Raw genomic sequence first — 20,036 nt, forward strand, 5'->3', positions numbered from 1 at the left:
AAAGGGGCCGTAGTCGACTGGCCAACCTCTTAGTCGAATATAATAAAAAAAGAAAAAAAATGTATCATTTTTTTCAAAAGAAAAGAGGCATAGAAGCGTGGCTAACGCTAATGGCACGCATACCAGAGGCTAACTGCCTACGAAAACAGGCACAGAGGCACTGAAAGAGGATTTCACCCATCTAATGAACACACTATACTAGACAAATATCAAGATGTATCCATCAGTGGACCAATTGCATGCTTTTTCAGAGGACAAGAAGCCTTCAGTAGACTCCTTCAGACATTAAGCACCCCCCACAGCCCAAATGGAACGATAAAAAAAATTAAAAATTAAAAAATTAAAAATATTGATTGATGTCTAGTGAGTCCTTGCCTGTATACTCCTGTCGTTTTCTTGTTTTCCTTCGTTGTTTTGTTAGTAGTAGTGTCTTTTATTTGTATTGTATATTGGATCAGTAGTAAACACCCCTTCTTCAAGCATCGCTCCTCGTCTCTGCCTCCGTTCCTTCTCCCTTGTCTGCAAACTGTGTTCTCACCTTCATCATCACCCCCAATCGTTACAATATAGTGTAACATGGGGGGCACTAGGACCCAGGAGTACCCTGGCCAGGTAGAGTATCTAGAGAGGAAGTCTCACGAGAGTGAGACTTGACTTCACGTGTGTTGCCGTCTGTTTCAATGGAAGCACGATACATGCAGAACCAAGTTATCTGTGCTGCTCCTTCCCCACGCTTTTAATAAGGTATGAGCAGTTTAAACACCTTTTTTGTTGGTAAATCTATTCCACCATTTCCGACCTACAAACAACTCATATGTTGTGTAGACGTACTTGATGTGGTGGGCGCTAACGTTACATTTGTTCCTAATGTGTGCTCATATTGCGGTATGTGATGATGACACGACACACAAGGGTAATGATTATTTGTATTTTCAGACTGTATAGGCGCCGATACAGCCTGAAAATACAAATAATTATTACTCTTGTGTGGAATGCTCTCCCCCTGGACCTGCGAACTGCCCCCTCTGAAAACTCTTTTAAAAAAACAACTAAAAACACATTTGTTCAGACAGGCCTTTTGTCATACATAGGCACTTTTTCTTGTCCTCACTGTTCCTATAGTTTTGTTTTTAATTAGTGACTCATGATTTTATCCAAATTCTTTTATTTTACTTTTTCTATCTGGTTTCACTGTTTTTAACACTTTAATCGCCATGGGTTAAATTCATAATTTACCATCCCTCGCCAGCTCTATTTGTCTATGGAGAAGTTCCCCTTCTTTGCAGGGCTATAACTTTTTAAATTCTATTGCTACATTGCCATTATTATGGCCCATTCAATGTCCTATATGTATTGTTCAGGGTGTAGCAACGTTAAACTTTTTCATTCACATATTCATACTAAAATATGGTCTAAAGTATAAGTATGTTTTTATCGTTTTCTGCAGCTTTCTTCAAAACGTGATTTATAGCCCTAAATTCATTATATTGATGATCAAATACAGTTTGGTAGGAATCTGTGCGAGATAAAAAGTTTCAACTGGACGTGGTTCTAGAAGTTTCTACGCATCATCTGATGATGACCGGATGGGCGGGGGATCGTTTATAATTCCGTGGGCAGCGTTAGATGATTCATCCAGAGTGGGTCATATGTTCATCAGATCAGTTAGTATAGAATATGTTAGAAAATAACGCTGAATCTTACCGTGGCTTCCTCGCGCCGCTGGCAGATGAGCGTGGAACAGATTTTTTTCTATTATGGGATGTAGAAATGCCCGATCCATTTCCAGGTTGTATAATAGTATATACGTCTAAATAACGTTGTTTATTGAGTTAGGGCGAGCGATCTATTATCCAGTGTGTCAAGATGGAGTCGCGGGAGCTATAGCGAGTGGCCGGACCACATTTGGATGAGTACTACCGGTTCAAAGGTTAATATCCGGTTGGCGATCTGCCGATCGGCCACCAGATGGCGCTCTTGAACCGCTAGAGAGTTGAGAAGAGATCAGCAGTGTGTCTCAGGGCTCCGGAAAGGAAATATTATTTCGATGACAGATTTTTGAAATATTGACATCAAAGACGAGTTACGGCGTCTTCGGCAGAATGAGCATGGCTCGGAATGACGTGAAAACTCGTTCCCGGCGATCATAGTGTTAACTGCTGTCTGTTGTTGTTGTCGTCATTTATTTCTGATTTTGTTTTATTGTGTTTTTTATATTAAGCTGTAGTGTAAAGCACCCTGTGCATTCATGTTGTGAAGGGTGCTATATAAATAAAAGTCATTCATTCATTCATTCATTCATTCATTCATTCATTCATTCAAACAGACGGCAACACACGTGACGTCAAGTCTCACTCGCGTGAGACTTCCTCTCTAGATACTCTTCAATACCTGGCCAGGGTACTCCTGGGTCCTAGTGCCCCCCCTTGTTACACTATATGTCATGCACATGTATTTTATGTTAATACAATTGCATTTATCTTTAGTCCTAATTCTGTCACTGTTTGATGTCACAAAGAAGGGTGTATCCGAAAGCTGTCTACAACATTTGTAACATGTGATGAAAAAGTAAACAAATAATTAACTGTATTAGACATTTGTTAATGATGAATAGGCTTCACTTCAGATTGGCCCCCACAATAGCATCTGCAAATGATTTATAGATGTTTTATGAATGTCTTAACAAATCATTTGTTGAACATGAAAAATAAATGGAGATACAGTATAGTAGTTTTTTCATATCCATTTTTCAAAGCATCTACAAATGTGTTACTACACATTAAACAACATTATTTAATGATGAACAAATCAAGTACAAACAATGTTGATAATGAGTTATAAATAATGTAGAACTAATCTGTAAATGTTATACAAATATAGTTATAAATTATTTAATAATCATTTATGAATGTATATAAATGGTTTGTTCATGATTAGTTTATTATCTACAAATACCTTATAAATGTATTATAACAGGGTGTTATTATAAAGTGCTACCGATTCGTATATGTAGATTTGATATATTATACATTATTTATTAGATCATTTGTTATTACTCAATCTGGGAAAACATTTTAAAACTGTACACGCCTAATAACAATGAATATGTCTGCATGCACACCTTCAGGTCTCATGAACAAGCTTCAGTTCCTCAGTATCTGATAAATGAGGCCCCAGATAATTTAGCACTTTAATATTTAGTTATGCAGTGATAATTACTGGTTACATATTGACAATATATTGTATATACTTTCCTCAGAATTGGAAGCGAGACTGAGTGTCAGTGAGAGCCAGGTGGAGGAGCTGAAGAAGCAGAATGCAGGTAAACCTAAATAATGATACATTACATGGCCTGGTTTCTTAAAGGTGGGGTAGGCAATTTCAGGGAGTGAGTTTACATGTAGCTGATGTTACCTGTCCAGCAGGAAGAGAGTTCAGCTCTGCATCACTTCTTAAGCCCAGCGTTGTGTGCTATGCACGCGCAACAACAGTTTTCCACAGACTCCCAAAGGCACCAGCATCTTTAAGCTGGATTTTAAAAGAAAAACATTCCCGGCCTCTGATTGGCAGGTGGTTGTGGGTTAAAGTCCCTGTGATGATAAATCACTAAAGCTACAGATGTGTATCAGTGATAATCAAACCGTAAACAAAGAGGCCAATTGGGATGTTAGATCCTAATATGAAAAACTGTGTGATTTAATGTTTTATGCCTTACCTTGACTTTGTCTGTTTTGCTGCTCTCTATTTCATACTTATTTTATGTCTGCACTTTTTTGTACATTTTGTACTCATTCTGTGCCAATTTTGTGCTCATTTTATGCCAATGTTGTATGCCTATCTTCCCTGCTGCTGTGTGCTATACAAATAAAGTTTATTATTATTATTACTTTTCAACAAGGAACACAATGGTCCTCGACGAAAAGTAGTGAACGTGGGTTGTGGCTTTAATACTGGTGGGTCTCCCGTGGCAAGAAATATCTATATTCTTTAAAGAGACCAGGAACCCAGGCGTTATGGATCTACAGATATTGTAAAACCAAAAACATTATTTCTCTCATAATTTCAGCCGAAGCAGCTGAACTGTCCACAGTGGCGGCTGCAGTGACGGCTAACAAGAACAACACTGAAGGTACTGCTTTGTATTTGAGTTTATGATAAAACAAGTCAAGTCAAGTCAAGAGTTTTATTTGTCACGGCATACAAGCATACAGTGAAATGTGGGAGGTCATGCCTGCAGCGATTGTGCAATAATACAAGTGTAACCTTAATGGTTGAATATGGTTATGGTTATAGAAACTGTGCCACTCTCTGTTAAGGGGAGAGACCCTCATTCATTGTTACACATTTATGTTCTGAGTTCCCAGACCACACAAGGTTTCTAATAAAAGAACAGGCATACAACAGAGGTTTTTGTATTCCCAAGATTTGACACTTTATTAAATAAAAACCCTAAAAAGGGATCATACCCAACTGGACCAATCTAGACCACCATTACTAGTAATTAAAAACAATATTGCACACAAACTCAGCACTGCACCTCTATAGAGCACACACACAGCACGTCTAATAAATAGGAAACATCACTGCAATGCTGGATAAAATACACAATAAAATAAAGCAGTCCGATGGCACAGAGGTAAAAATGGAAACTAATTAAAACTCTAAAAAGGAAATTACTTGACGCACAGAGAAGTTAAAAAGAGGAAAAACAGTGGCTATTTTTTAAAGTGACCTTTTCATTGTGTAAAGTGACCGTTGAGTGTGAGCGTGTGTGTGTTAGGGCTGGGCGATTCTTGCTCAAATGTGAATCACGATTTTTCTCTCTAAGAATTGAGATCACGATTCTCTCACACGATTTACCCGGTTGAATGCCACCATCCACTTCAATGTTAGCATTAAAAACGCCTAATCTATGTTTTAAATTATGGCTATGTGTCTAATCTGCCTGTCGCTTATCAATGACTTGTTTGCAGTCAACATTGTCGAAACGGATTGTTTTTTTATCGGTTCATATCCTTTTTATAGCATTTCGAAAAGCTATCGTTCTCTCGAAAATTTCCGGGAAGATAGAAATATTCCCTCATAAACGGCATTTATTGGACTCCTTACCTTAGATCAGATGTTCTCCAAAAAGATTATTCCAATTCCTGATCGCCATTCCAAATATCGATCGCGTTGATTGATTGCTTATTATTGGCTGCTGTGAATATATAATCCAGGCTGCTTTCCGTCCCGCGATCACTTCCATCTTCATCAGACGGCTTGCCAGCACAAGGAGCCAGTTGGCTCCACCTCTCCAGATCCCAGGTCAGTCTAAGCGACTGACCTGCAGTTACACAGGGATAGACGATAGGGGGCTCTTTTTTCCAATCTGAGCTCCTGATGGGGCTGGTGTACCAACGGGAGACTCGGTTGATGAAATATGAATTCAGATCGCTAATAAAAAAATAAAACGATATTTGTCGTCGTCGGCACTGATAAAACGATAAAACGATATTTGTCGTCGTCGGCAAATATCAGCTGATAAAACGAGATATGTCGTCCGTGGCACTCAATGTGTTAAACAGACAACATAACATATATCAAAGTGCTTGACTTAAACTTAAACATAACATATGAAAGTGCTTGACTTAAACTTAAAAGTCTCTTGTAACATACAAAATAACTCAAGTCAGAATCGTCATCATTTAAAAAAGTTAAGTAAAAAGTAAAAAAAATAATATATATATATATTTTTTTATAATTTTTTTTTTATAAAAAAAAAATGTCATAATTTAGAAATGAGATTGCATAGGTCTATGGATCAAGATCGCAATTTTATTTCGATTAATTGCCCAGCCCTAGTGTGTGTGTTCGTGCTAAAGTGACTGTTAGTGTGTGAGCGTATACAGTGTGTGTGCTCATGTGTGCTTGTGTGTGGAGAGTTCAGTGTTCAAGACTCTGATGGCCTGGGGGAAGAAGCTGAGCCGAAGTCTCTCTGTCCTAGTTGCTGGTGTGCGCAGGCGTTTGCCTGACCACAGCAGCTTGAACAGGCTGTTGTTGGGGTGGTGAGGGTCTTTCATTATTCTGCAGGCTCTGGATTTGCACCTCTTGTTATATAAGACCTGCAGGGGTGGTAGTGCAATACCCGTAGCACGCTCAGCTGAGCGCACCACTCTTTCAGATTCAGATTCAGATTCAGATTCCTTTATTGAGCCATTTGTGTAAAACACATTGGTAATTGTTGCAGCAATACAGTGTATGCATTCTTTCTTTTTTCACAGTAAACAAACACCAACACAGACAAGAAACGAAAACAGTGCAGTGGGGGATTAATCAATAAATAAAATACATATATATATATATAAAGTGAAGTGTGCAGAGATCCAGTACGGACTAGTGCAGTGCAGTCAATGTCATTGAGCCAGTGTCACTTGGGGGGGGGGGGGTACCGAGGGGGGGGGGGGGGGCCTGAGGCATTGATCAGCCTGGCGGCTGAGGGGAAGAAGCTCAGTCTGTGTCGAGCTTTCACAGCCTTTGGGATCCTCAGCCTTCTCCCAGAGGGGAGCAGGGTGAAGAGGCTGTGACCGGGGTGGGATGGGTCGGCCATGATCTTTCTCGCCCTCTTCAGCGCCCTGGAGTCGTGCAGGGACCTGAGGGAGGGCAGGGGACAGCCGATCACCCTCTCCGCGGAGCGAATCACCCGCTGCAGCTTGGCAAGATCTTTTGCCGCTGCAGCAGGGAACCAGGAGATGATGGAGTGGGTGAGGATGGACTCAATGATGGCCGTGTAGAATTGGGCCATCATGGTCCTCGGCAGTTTATATTTCTTCAACTGCCGGAGGAAGAACATCCTCCCCTGGGCCTTCTTGAGCAGGCCCGTGATGTTGAGCTCCCACTTCAAATCCCGGGAGATGGTCATGCCGAGGAATCGGCATGACTCCACGGAGGTCACCTGAGTGCCTCCCAGTATGATGGGAGGGGGAAGGGCTGCTTTCTTCCTGAAATCCACTACCATCTCCACTGTCTTTTGAGCATTGAGCTCCAGGTTGTTGCAGCTGCACCAGCTCTGCAGCCTCTCGATCTCCCTCCTATAGGCCGACTCGTCCCCCCTGGAGATGAGACCCACCAGGGTGGTGTCGTCAGCGAATTTCAGGAGTTTGACCGAGGGGTGCAGAGAGGCACAGCTGTTTGTGTACAGGGAGAACAGTAGTGGGGATAGAACGCAGCCCTGCGGGGAACCGGTGCTGGTGGACCTAGAGCTGGAAATGCTCTTCCCCAGCCTCACCCGCTGAGACCTGTTGGACAGGAAGTCGGTAATCCACCTGCGAGTTGAGGCCGGCACCTGCAGCAGGGATAGCTGGTGCTCCAGGATGGGTGGAAGGATGGTGTTGAAGGCCGAGCTGAAGTCCACATACAGGATCCTGACATAGTTGCCCGCGTAGTCCAGATGTTCCAGCATGTAGTGCAGAGCCATGTTCACAGCATCCTCTGTGGATCTGTTGGCTCTGTACGCGAACTGCAGCGGGTCCAGCACAGGATCTGTGATGAGCTTCAGGTGGGCCAGGACAAAGCGCTCCAGGACCTTCATGACCACAGAGGTCAGGGCGACAGGTCTGTAGTCATTAAGGCCCGTGACCTTGGCCTTCTTGGGGACGGGGATGATGGTTGAGGCCTTGAAGCATGCTGGGACGTGACACAGCTCCAGCGATGCATTAAAAATGGTGGTAAACACCGGTGCGAGCTGGTCAGCGCAGTGCTTCAGGGCAGAGGGGGAGACAGAGTCCGGGCCGGCCGCCTTCCGGGGATTCTGACTGGAAAACAGCCGTTTCACCTCTCTCACACTGACAGAGAGAGGGGGGGGGGGGATGTGTGGGGGGGGGGGGGGGGGCACTGGGGTGGGGGGATGGAGGTTGTGACCGAGTGGGTGAAGGAAGAGGGCGGGGGGGAACCTCTTTCTCAAACCTACAGTAAAATGTGTTTAGCTTTGTAGGGCCTTCCTGTCCTGTGCCTTGCTGTTTCCATACCAGGCAGTGATGTTTCCAGTCAAGATGCTCTCTACAGCTCCGGAGTAGAAGGACTGGAGTATCTTCCCCGATACTCTGAACTTCCTTAACTGTCTCAGGTGGTAGAGGCGCTGCTTCGCCTTCTTTATGACTGAGTCTATGTGTGTTGTCCATATCAGGTCTTCTGAGATGTGGACCCCCAGGTACTTGGAGCTGCTCACCCTGTCCACAGTAGCCCTGTTTATCCACAATGGTGTGTGTGTCCCCTGCTGTGTTCTCCTAAAATCCACGATCAGCTCCTTGGTTTTACCAATGTTCAGGAGCAGGCTGTTGTCCTGACACCAGCGTGCCAGTACATCAACCTCCTCCCGGTAGGCCTTCTCGTCGTTGTCAGAGATCAGCCAAACTTCACTATGGAGTTGGAACTGAACTTGGCCACACAGTCATGTGTGTATAGTGAATACAGCAGGGGGTTCAGAACACAGCCCTGGGGGGACCCGATACTCAGGGTGATGGTGTTGGAGGTCTGACCCCCCACCCTGACCGCCTGAGGCCTTTCACTCAGAAAGTCCAGTATCCAGGCGCTCAGAGCGGAGCTCAGACCCAGCTCGATCAGCTTGTCCACCAGTCTGGTGGGGACTATGGTGTTGAACACTGAGCTATAGTCAATGAACAACAGTCTCACATAGCCCCCCTTCTGACTTTCTAGGTGAGAGAGGGTGCTGTGTAGTACCTGAGAGACCGCATTGTCAGTGGACCTGTTTGGCCTGTATGCAAATTGCAAAGGGTCCATATCACTGGGTAGGGAGGCACAAATGTAATCCTTAACCAGCCTCTCAAAACATTTCATGACCACAGAGGTGAGTGCCACCGGTCTGTAGTCATTAAGACCTGCTGGGGAGGATTTCTTTGGTACCGGGATTATAGTGGACACCTTGAAGCAGGCAGGGACCACGGACTCAGCCAGGGATAGATTAAATATGGTGGTGAACACTGGGGCTAGCTGGTTAGCACAGGACTTAAGTATCCGTCCTGTTATCCCATCTGGGCCAGCTGCTTTTCTGGTGTTCACCCGCATAAATGCTCTTCTCACACTGTGTTCCGTCACTGAGAGAGTGCCCCCCCCCCCTCCACGAGGACCGGTGCGTCAGTGACGTCGTTGGCCGGTGAGCTAGCGTCGCTACTGTTTGCACCGAACCGCGCGTAAAGGGAGTTGAGTTGGTCCGCGAGAGAGGCGTCGGCACTCCCCATTGAGGGGGCGCTGACTTTGTAGTCAGTTATCGTCCGTAGTCCTCGCCATAAACCTCTTCTTCTGGACCATTTGTGCCTCTATCTTGTCAGCGTATGTCCTCTTAGCAAGCTTTACAGCCTAGACTGTAGCCTTATACTCGTCCATATTTCCTGACGCTCTGCCCAGGTTATAAGCAGTGGTGCGAGCATTCAGTGCCACTCCGATAGTATTGTCAACCCACGGTTTCTGGTTTGGGAAGACCCAAACCTTTTTCGTGGGTACAATGCTATCTGCTAGTGTCGTTATAAAGCTAACAACAACTTGAGCGAACTCACTGACCTCACTTCGACGTCATCAAGTGCGTCCTGTAGCGTGGCCTCTGATTGGTCGGACCACTTCTTTACCTCACGTGACACGACAGCGTCACGTGATCTCTGCCGATATGCGGGGATAAGCAAAATGGCGTCGTGATCAGATGTGCTTGTTGGAGGGGCCGGTACTGCCTTGTACCCGGCTCTAAACGGAGTGTAACAATGGTCAAGCGTATTTCCTCCCCTGGTGGTGCAAGCGATGTGCTGAAAAAGGTTTGGCATCACTTTCTTCAGATTCGCCTGATTGAAATCGCCAGCTATGATCATGGCTGCGTCTGGGTGCTTGATCTGATGTTTGTTTAGATGTCCCTGTAGGTCCGCCAGGGCCCTGGCGGTATCTGCTTGTGGTGGAATGTACACCGCCGTCATGATTATGGTGGTGAATTCTCGGGGGAGGTAAAACGGGCAACATTGGATGGACAGATGTTCAAGGTCCGGCGAGCATGAACGGGAAAGAATCTCATGATGAGGATCAGTGCTCAGTGAGGAAACCCACTCCCAAAAAGAACAAGAAAGCCTATTAGGCAGGTATTGATAATGCCGATGCTACATTGCCGATGATGCAGGGTATTGAAAAGTCTTAAAAAGTATTAATTTCATAATTCTCAATTTAAGGCCTTAAAATGTATTAAAAAGATTTAATTTGCACAGGTATTACATTGGGGGGGGGGGGGGGGGGGGGATCAGGAGATGAAATAATATTAAATACAAAATGTATGTATATTGTTGTGTTCAAGTCGTTGTTTTTTGAGGGGCTACCGGGAACTGAACGCCAGTTCAGTGTTGCTATGTGTTTATTCAATATTTTGCTAGTATGGTCGTGAAATTGCATTTAGCTAAAAAGTCTTAAAAAGTCTTAAATTTAACTTGTTGAAACCTGCAGATACTGCAGGTACATACCCTACCACATGACCCCTAATGGCACCACGACCCACTGTGTAGAGAGATAGATGCTACATATCCTACCACATGACCCCTAATGGCACCACGACCCACCGTGTAGAGAGATAGATGCTACATACCCTACCACATGACCCCTAATGGCACCACGACCCAACGTGTAGAGAGATAGATGCTACATACCCTACCACATGACCCCTAATGGCACCACGACCCAATGTGTAGAGAGATAGATGCTACATACCCTACCACATGACCCCTAATGGCACCACGACCCACCGTGTAGAGAGATAGATGCTACATACCCTACCACATGACCCCTAATGGCACCACGACCCAACGTGTAGAGAGATAGATGCTACATACCCTACCACATGACCCCTAATGGCACCACGACCCAACGTGTAGAGAGATAGGCAGCGAGAGAGGGATAGAGAAGCCAGGGGGGTCGAGATGTTAGAGGTTGAAGGTAGAGTCAAGGTTACATTTAAGTTTTTAATGAGTTAGATTGAGTTTACTACATTAGAGAGTATATTATTAGGTGTGTAGCACACAAGCACTGGCAGGTACTTTACCTGAATATCTTTCACGTCTTGTCGTTTCTTCAGCTTTTCAGTCCAGACTGAGTGGCAGTGAGAGCCGAGTGGAGAAGCTGAGGAGTGACAATGCAGGTAAACAGTTAGTCTGTCAGTCACACTCACTGTTACACTGACACTAGGTCACCTTTAGGAGTCACAGTCTGTCAGTCACACTCACTGTTACACTGACACTAGGTCACCTTTAGGAGTCACAGTCTGAGTAACCTTCAGGAGTCACAGTCTGAGTAACCTTCAGGAGTCACAGTCTGAGTAACCTTCAGGAGTCACAGTCTGAGTAACCTTCAGGAGTCACAGTCTGAGTAACCTTCAGGAGTCACAGTCTGAGTAATCTTCAGGAGTCACAGTCTGAGTAACCTTCAGGAGTCACAAGCTGAGTAATCTTCATGAGTCACAGTCTGAGTAACCTTCATGAGTCACAGTCTGAGTACCGCTTGGGAAACTCTGCTGGTGTTTTAGGGCCCCTCGATGCCAAAAAACTAAATTTTATAAAAAGCCTTGGTGTCACCTTTGACAGTGATCTGAAACTTGACAAACAGATTGGGTCTGTGGTAAAAGGCTCCTTTTTTCAACTGAGGCTCCTGGCAAAGGTAAAGCCCTACCTCTCTCCCAAAGACCTGGATGCCTTCATATCATCTAGGCTGGATTACTGTAATGCCCTGTATGTGGGTCTCGACCAGCTCTCCCTGCGACGCCTGCAGCTAGTGCAGAACGCTGCTGCACGCCTCTTGACCGGCACAAAGAGGCGTGAGCACATCAGACCAGTACTGGCTTCCCTGCACTGGCTCCCTGTTCGTTTCAGAATTGATTTTAAAATAGCTATGTTTGTGTTCAAGGCCTTAAATGGTCTGGCCCCTCAGTACCTAGCTGAACTCCTCCATCTTTGTACCCCTGCTAGAGCACTGAGGTCAGAAAATAAATGTCTCTTAGATGTCCCGAGGTCTAGGCTAAAGACAAAAGGTGATCAAGCTTTTGTGGTGGCTGCCCCTATAATATGGAACAGTCTTCCACTGGAAATTAGGTCTGCCAAGACCCTACACATTTTTTAAACACAGCTGAAGACTCACCTGTTTTTATTGGCGTTCTGAGGCTTGGTAAGCCAAACATCCCTGGGCCCCGTTCCCCGTACCTGGATAACTGAGTTAGCCGGATAACTTTCGGTGAAGTCTGACTTAAGCCGGACTTTCCGGTTCCCCGAACCTGGATTGTCCAAATCACCATGACAACAGATCCAAAAGTTTGAGCCTGGTCGAAAACAGGGTTTAAGTTTAAGTTAGCCGGATGAACCATCGCCACGCCCCCGCAAAGAAGTGACAGCGCGTTTCCTGAAATTATTCCCACAGTCTAGGATCTGCGTTATACCATTCTGAATTACGTTTTTGTGCTCCATTCTTCCAGAGGGGTCTTTTGAAATGTAAAATAGACCCAAAATGCTGATACTAAATTCACTTTGTCCTAAATAATGCACGTTATACATACCGTGGCGCTCGCTCGGTGCGATGTACACATTATGTGGTTATTTTAATTGTAACTGGGATTAAGATGTCTGATGAGATGCGCTGTTTGACGGATTTGAGAAATTGAATGAGCCGTTGACGTCACATTAATGAATGAGCATAAAGAGATAAAACTTCATTCAAAATAAAGAATATTCTAAACACGGGTCTCTCGTTCATTAATGTATAAACAATGAATTTATCCCATCTGGCACAGTGGCGCAGCGGTAGTGCTCAATCCTGGCAACCCGGCGACCGGTGTTCGAAACCCCGTGTTTCCAATATAATTTTTTGGAATATAATATTAATGATTATACGCCAAAGTAGCCTAGTTTTAAGTTAAAATATTATAAATCTACATGCATTGAGGATGTCATTCTTTATATAGCTCTCAACGTGCACCAAATTGAATTATTCCTACATCGCAAAAAGAAGGGAAAGACTAGGTTTCGAACCCCGGTCGTCTGCGTGAAAGTCAAAAGAAGAACCCGTTACACCACAGTGGAGATAAGTAAAAGATCGACCTTACATCAATCAATGGGTAAGAGAGCCGTATCGTTATTCTGTATAACAGTTTAACTAATTATTTTCGCTAGCAAGATCTCATTTGATTATTCAATCCAGCAGGCAAGTTTAAAGAAATATAATCTGATTGATTGAGGTAATGAGGGACTTAAAATTAGCCTATAGATAACGCATTTAACTTGTCGGCGAGGCGATTGAGCCGTACTGCAATATGTTAATAAAGTTTTAAATCAATTAATCAATCAATGCCGCTAGAGAATCAGGATCTCTGCTATCGATACGTGCTGGCTTTTCAACTGGAGCGGCCGCGCGCACTTATCCTGGGTCTCAAGTCTGGCTTGAGTTAACGAGACTGAATCCACCTTCGAGGAACAGGAAAATCCCGGCTTCAAACATCGGGTTAACTGAATCTGGATAATGACATCTTGATCGACTTAGTTGAACCAGGTACGGGGAACAGGGCCCTGGTCGTGTGGTGATTGTTTATTTTGTTTTAAAATTTGTATTATTGTAGTTTTTATACTGTATTTTGTATTTTCTTTTAGTATTTCTGTTTTTATATTGTACAGCACTTTGGTACAACTTCGGTTGATTTAAATGTGCTTTATAAATAAAGTTGACCTTGAGTAATGAAACACTTTCCTTCCAGCGGTGAAGTCGAGACTGAGTGCCAGCGAAGGCCAGGTGGAGATTTTATTAATGATGTACTGAGACAAGATGTGTGTGTGTGTATATATATATATATATATATATATATATATATATATATATATATATATATATATATATATATATATATACACACACACACACACACACACACACACACACACACACACACACACACACACACACACACACACACACACACACACACACACACACACACACAATAGATATAAATACATACTGAGTAATGAAACACTTTTTTCCAGTGTTGAAGTCAAGACTGAGTGCCAGTGAAATCCAGGTGGAGCAGATGGTGAAAGAAAGCTCAGGTATGCATATATGTGTATGTATGTGTGTATTATATACAATATATATATTTGAACATGGTTTACATTCTGGAGAAACAGACGTTCCTACTCTTAACAAATGAAAGAGTATTAGTTTTAATAAATTGATTGTTTTTAACTCCACCCATAAATAAAGGGGATTTATTATACCCATAATCTAGGGTGACCAAACATCCTCTTTTGCCCGGACATTTCACGCCTTGTCCGGGTTTTTTTATAAAATCATGAAAATGTCCGGATTTTGTCGCCTGAAAGGGCATTCGAACGGCAACAAATATGGCTTTAATTCTATATATATATATTGTATTAAGAAAAATGCAGCCGCTAGACGCTCGCAAAGTGCCGTGACCCGTGCCGTGCCATTCTGCCCGACGCGGTACCCCATGTTAAGATTAAAACGCACATGGACACAGAATAACATTTAAAAAAAAGCTGTGCAATGTGAGAGTTTGTCTGCAAAGTTGACAGAATTCTTTGTTAGACCCAGGAAAAAAGAGGATGCTATAAATGCGTTTGCATTTCATACTGTGAAACATCACAACATCCTGATTAATTGAAAATGGGGGACCCCGATGTAAACAAGACGAAAGTCTTTTTCTGGTCGGCATCCTCTTAGCAGTTGTTTTGTATTGAGCCGTACTGTATTGTACCCATTCTGCAATCTGTTAATAAAGTTTTCAATCAATCAGCTACAGATGCATGGATTGGAAAAAAGAAATGTCCAGACTCTGACACTGCCAAAATGTTTAGTAGCCTTATATTTGGTTCATGGTGCCACAAAATGTTTTTAGTTTTATTTATGTAATAAACATAGGTAATAAATATGTCATGTTCACTATTGGAAAGTTTTGCAAATATACAAATCCAAAACTGCATAGTGCACTTTTAAAAGAATTAGATTAGTATATTTGTAAGGTTACTGTTTTATTATTTACATTGAAAAGATACAGAGATAATTTGTTAAAGCTGGATTTTCTACAGAAGAGGTATTATTTAGAACATTATTTCATATTTTTTTGTTATTTATTGTTGTCCAGTAAGACTTGAAAAGAGAGCTATATTTTGTTACAGGTTGATTTTTAAGTTATACCTCTTCTTCTAGTCCTCAAGCTCTTCTAGTCCTCAAGCTCTTCTAGTCCTCAAGCTCTTCTAGTCCTCAAGCTCTTCTAGTCCTCAAGCTCTTCTAGTCCTCAAGCTCTTCTAGTCCTCAACCTCTTCTAGTCCTCAGCCTCTTTTAGTCCTCAACCTCTTCTAGTCCTCAACCTCTTCTAGTCCTCAAGCTCTTCTAGTCCTCAAGCTCTTCTAGTCCTCAACCTCTTCTAGTCCTCAAGCTCTTCTAGTCCTCAAGCTCTTCTAGTCTTCAAGCTCTTCTCTGTTTGCAGTCCATGTCAATGGATGAAACAATTTCTATAAAAATTACAGACATGTCCTTTCAAACAACGTACCCATCTTATTATCACAGCGTACAAAAGTAAATGAAATAGCGTGCATGTAATATTGACAGAAATAATTGTATTCCCCATTGACATGCACCAAAGAAAATAGGCATGCTAGGTACATACTCCTGCCCATCGCTCTTGACCAAGGCACTGGCATTACAACTGGAGTTGGTCCCCGGGCAACTGTGACAGTTCTGTTGCTAGGCAACCGTTTGGACCCAAATGTATTTCCTGTCAACTATTGCATTAGCAAACATTGCAACAGGAATTCCGGTCTAGGGATTTTTAGACTAAAAGAAGCACTGTGGTTACCACAACAACCAATACCGTGGTTACGACGACAATCAATACCGTGGTTACCACTGCAAACAATACCGTGTCTGACTGTTCATGGATAGGATATTTACAAAAAAAGAAAAGTAGAAATGTTACACCAAAATGAAATATTGCCTAAATAATTCAACTTTTATATACAATGTTTTGAGTTAAAGTTCACAAGAGAGGGTCTAGTGTTGTATTTCAGACATGGCATCCAGAGTGGCAGACACTGAGACCTGGAACGCAGTTAAAAAACACAGGGCTTAGATTTCATCCTCAAACTATTTATATTCCTAAAAATGAGGGATGGCCATGATTACTTATTAGTATTATCAGTTACTTTTAGTACTTTATTGTGAAATATAACAACATTTAGTTTTACTATTAGATATTTTTTGTTATTAATCAATCTGTGAAAACATTTTTAAACTGTACACGCCTAATAACAATGAATATGTCTGCACACACACCTTCAGGTCTCATGAACAAGCTTAAGTTCCTCAGTATCTGATAAATGAGGCCCCAGATAATTTAGCACTTTAATATTTAGTTATGCAGTGATAATTACTGGTTACATTATTGTATATACTTTCCTCAGAATTGGAAGCGAGACTGAGTGTCAGTGAGAGCCAGGTGGAGGAGCTGAAGAAGCAGAATGCAGGTAAACCTAAATAATGATACATTACAAGGCCTGGTTTCTTAAATATTGATGGTACCATTGTCACCCCCTCCACTCACGTCCGTAACCTTGGCATCATCCTGGACTCCACCCTTTCTTTCCTCCGCCATGTGAACCACATAACCAAATCGGCCTTCTACCACCTCCGGAACATTGCTCGTCTCCGCCCCTCCCTATCACTCTCCGCTGCTGAAACACTGGTTCATGCATTCATATCATCAAGACTAGATTACTGCAACAGCATCCTCTACGGCTCACCAAACACTATCCTCAATAAACTCCAATATGTCCAAAACTCTGCTGCCCGCATGCTCACCTCCACCCGTCGCTCTGATCACATCACCCCTGTCCTCCACGACCTCCACTGGCTTCCAATCAAATACAGGATACATTTTAAAATACTACTCATCACATTTAAAGCCCTCAACAACCTTGCCCCTCCCTACCTGTCCGACCTCCTCCACCGTCACACGCCCACCCGTCGCCTTAGGTCTGCAGATGCCAACCTCCTGACACCTCCCACGACCAGGCTCCGGACCTGGGGCGACAGGGCCTTTGCTGCTGCTGCCCCCTCCCTCTGGAATGCCCTCCCCAGCCATATCCGTGATGCAAACACCCTGACATCTTTTAAATCAGCCCTCAAAACTCACCTTTTCAATCTTGCTTTTGACCTCTAATTCTGTCGGTGTTATTTTATTTTTGTCATGTATTATTTTTGTTCTGTTTTTTGTTTTGCCATAGTTTGTCTCTCCTGCCCATGTAAAGCGTCTTTGAGCACCTGGAAAAGCGCTATATAAAATAGATGTATTATTATTATTATTATTATTAACTCATTGGGCGCCATGCCCGAGTAAAGTCGGGTTATCTCGCCAGCGGTTGAGCGCCATACTCGAATATAGTCAGGTTTTGGCAGTTTTTTTCTTTAATTCGAATTTTTTATTCATTACAGGCTCACGGACCTCTGTGTTACCATAGGAAATCATTCTGAGATCCCGAGAGTGCAATACCGGTCACATCCTGCTAGCTGGCAGTATCGCCCACCCTTTGAAACCTTATTTCACACTGTGTGTCACATCTAATATTGTCCGGGCGGAGAATTTAGACCAAGCCAAGTAAATCGTTTCATCCGAGCACTTCGAAACGCGTTCAGCACACTTGAGGCATATCTTGTGCCACTTCATGTCAGGGACCCAATCGACATCAATACTGGAAATCGCGATCAGACAATTGGAATATTCTTTTTGGAATAACCCCGATCAAAGGTAAGGACTATCTGACGTAAATTCCACCTTGATCCTACAATGATTTCATATCGATCCAGCCGATCAACGTATGTAGTATTCAAAACTAATGCTGTTGCTGGTGGGACTTAGCATCAACCCCCCCCCCCCCCCCCCCCCCCCCATGCATTCATGGTGAAACATAATACCTATTATATACCTTTGATTTGGAAATAGTAGCGTGTCCAGGCGAGCTACGCGAACGCTTTTAGCTAAATTCACACATCGCTCCATAACGCAGTTACCAGGAATTAGCCAGGATCACTCTGAAACTATACAATATTCACCACGGTATAACACGCGAACGTATACATGAAAATATGTATTCTTTTTCACATGTTGTACGAGGGATAGTTAATGTCAAATGAGCCATAGTATTGTCTCCATAGCTATAATATAGAATATAGATATAGCCCTGCAAACACCGCGACACACAGTGAAAATCCCTATATTTTAAAGCGGTGGCCCATTGAGTACAAGGATGGATAGAACGGCTGGCCATGAATGATTTAAAGGTGGGGTAGGCAATTTCAGGGAGTGAGTTTACATGTAGCTGATGTTACCTGACCATGCAGGAAGAGAGTTCAGCTCTGCATCACTTCGTAAGCCCAGCGGTGTGTGCTATGCACGTGCAACAACGGTTTTCCACAGACTCCCAAAGGCACCAGCATCTTTAAGCTGGATTTTAAAAGAAAAATATTCCCGGCCTCTGATTGGCAGGTGGTTTTGTGGGTTAAAGTCCCTGTGATCATAAATCACTAAAGCTACAGATGTGTATCAGTGATAATCAAACCGTAAACAAAGAGGCCTATTGGGATGTTAGATCCTAATATGAAAAACTGTGTGATTTAATGTTTTATGCCTTACCTTGACTTTGTCTGTTTTGCTGCTCTCTATTTTATACTTATTTTATGTCTGCCCTTTTTGTACATTTTGTGCTCATTCTGTGCCAATTTTGTGCACATTTTATGCCAATGTTGTATGCTCTTCCCTGCTGCTGTGTGCTATACAAATAAAGTTTATTATTATTATTACTTTTCAACAAGGAACACAATGGTCCTTGATGAAAGGTAGTGAACGCAGGTTGTGGCTTTAATACTGGTGGGTCTCCTGTGGCAAGAAATATCTATATTCTTTAAAGAGACCAGGACCCCATTATTTCTCTCATAATTTCAGCCGAAGCAGCTGAACTGTCCACAGTGGCGGCTGCAGTGACGGCTAACAAGAACAACACTGAAGGTACTGCTTTGTATTCGAGTTTATGATAAAACATGATGAGGATCAGCGCTCAGTGAAGAAACCCACTCCCAAAAAGAACAAGAAAGTCTATTAGGCAGGTATTGATAATGCCGATGCTACATTGCCGATGATGCAGGGTATTAACATGTAGAGAGATAGATGCTACATACCCTACCACATGACCCCTAATGGCACCACAACCCACCGTGTAGAGAGATAGGCAGCGAGAGAGGGATAGAGAAGCCAGGGGGATCGAGATGTTAGGTTGAAGGTAGAGTCAAGGTTACATTTAAGTTTTTAATGAGTTAGATTGAGTTTACTACATTAGAGAGTATATTATTTGCGTCCAGGTGTGTAGCACACAAGCACTGGCAGGTACTTTACCTGAATATCTTTCACGTCTTGTCGTTTCTTCAGCTTTTCAGTCCAGACTGAGTGGCAGTGAGAGCCGAGTGGAGAAGCTGAGGAGTGACAATGCAGGTAAACAGTTAGTCTGTCAGTCACACTCACTGTTACACTGACACTAGGTCACCTTTAGGAGTCACAGTCTGTCAGTCACACTCACTGTTACACTGACACTAGGTCACCTTTAGGAGTCACAGTCTGAGTAACCTTCAGGAGTCACAGTCTGAGTAACCTTCAGGAGTCACAGTCTGAGTAATGAAACACTTTGCTTCCAGCGGTGAAGTCGAGACTGAGTGCCAGCGAAGGCCAGGTGGAGCAGATGGTGAAAGAAAACTCAGGTAACTTCCTGAAGATTTTATTAATGATGTACTGAGACAAGATGTGTGTGTGTGTGTGTGTGTGTGTGTGTGTGTGTGTGTGTGTGTGTGTGTGTGTGTGTGTGTGTGTGTGTGTGTGTGTGTGTGTGTGTGTGTGTGTGTGTGTGTGTGTGTGTGTGTGTGTGTGTGTGTGTGTGTGTGTGTGTGTGTGTGTGTGTGTGTGCGTGCGTGCGCGTACA

Source organism: Notolepis coatsorum, assembly GCF_963971535.1.
Source record: "Notolepis coatsorum genome assembly, chromosome: 2".
Lineage (NCBI taxonomy): Eukaryota > Metazoa > Chordata > Actinopteri > Aulopiformes > Paralepididae > Notolepis > Notolepis coatsorum.